Source organism: Helianthus annuus, chromosome 4, assembly GCF_002127325.2.
Source record: "Helianthus annuus cultivar XRQ/B chromosome 4, HanXRQr2.0-SUNRISE, whole genome shotgun sequence".
Lineage (NCBI taxonomy): Eukaryota > Viridiplantae > Streptophyta > Magnoliopsida > Asterales > Asteraceae > Helianthus > Helianthus annuus.
Genome location: NC_035436.2, coordinates 40,236,902 through 40,238,592, shown reverse-complemented (window position 1 = coordinate 40,238,592; position 1,691 = coordinate 40,236,902).

Here is a 1,691-nt window from a genome sequence, read left to right as displayed (position 1 = left end):
TCAACCATGAATAAGTTAGATCTAACCGATTTCCACATCAATAACCTAAAATCTTCCATAGATCTTAACATTTCACGGTGGAAAAGGATTGGAAGATGGGTTTTCATCTATCTTTCAACTCTTTTACACTCAAGAAGGTGAAAACGAGACTTGAACCGATTTACAAATCAACCTAAACAAACACATGGTTCAAGATTCGGGTTCTACCAAGAGATATACCGATTCCGGGTTAAACTTAAACTTGGGTTCCAAACCGTCTCTGACCGAGTTTGGGTGATTCCTGCTCAAGTCAGTAGGCTAAATAGGGACTTCCGTTTTGTGGTTCAACTCGTAGTCAAAATATCTCTAAAACACCAACGAACAACGGGAATAACCAAGTGTTAGGTGATAAGTTAACCAAATCGAGAAGCTGGCCGAACGGCTAGGCTGTTCGATCGAACAGCCCAACCGAACGACTATGCCAGCCGATCGACTAGGTTAACCGATCGACCAGCACTTAGACTCACCAACTCACAAAGTGTAGTATTGACGAGGTACTGTTCGATCGACTACGCCACTCGATTGTAATCATTACTGCTCGGATCATGAGATACTATACTTTAAAAACACTTAGACTTTTCAAAGCATTGGAATGTCACCCGATCGAGCATACCAACCGATCGAGTGACATACTTGAAAACAGCAAAGTGCTAACCGATCGGTTGGGCTAACCGGTCGAACAGCAGTTCGATCGACCAACTTGAAAGGTAGTACAAACCATCATACACAAACACATCCTTCACATCAAAGGAAGAAACAATCCACTTGAAGGAACCAGCCGATCGAGCCAGCCAGCCGATCGAATGGATGTTCGAACGGACTTTCAAACCAATCGAACAGTCCACTCGATCGAACTGCTGTCCGATCGATTGGTCTATCCGATCCAGTTTCCTTTGTTTACTTTTTCCGCATTACTCATCGTTGTGTTATCAAACTATTCAGGCTAACCTATTCTCAGTGCTCCCTTCAATCCACAATCAACCACTGTGAGTATACTCGATCCCTTTTTGCTTTCAGCACTTTTGGGTGTTACATACGTAATCTATCAAATTCACAAACAACTCAAACTATTTGAACGCTAACCTACTTGCATGTATTACTTGTCTAAATGATTGCTGTTTATTATGTTTACACGTGGAGTGCTATCTACCTGCTTTAGCAACGTAGTACTATAGTTTGGACTCAGCACCCGTTCACACGGGGGTTGCTAAGGACAATTACTTGCATGGATTACGGTGGTAATCATGTATTGCGAACTGTCTCGGACAGTCAACCCGAAGTCGTTGGTACCGATGGTCCCATGTTGATAATTTACATGCATCATTTGCCCTTGTGTACGTGCTTGGTTATGCGTAAATTATTCGAACTCTATATGCTATATCAAACTTGTGTACTCACCTTTACATTATATGTATTGACTTTTATTTTAACGTATGTGACAGGTGTTTAAGCTACTAGCGTGCTAGGGCAGCGAGGCAATAATAAACTTCTAGGAGCCTGTGACCTTAGGACAGTGTCCACGTACCTGTTCCAGGGCCATAATTATCTGTAGATCTTGCACTGGCACCTGTAGTCAGTAAGATCCACCGTAGATGTCTAGAGGACTTAAAACAATATTTACTTTTGGTTTGTAATAATTAAGAATCCGAGTT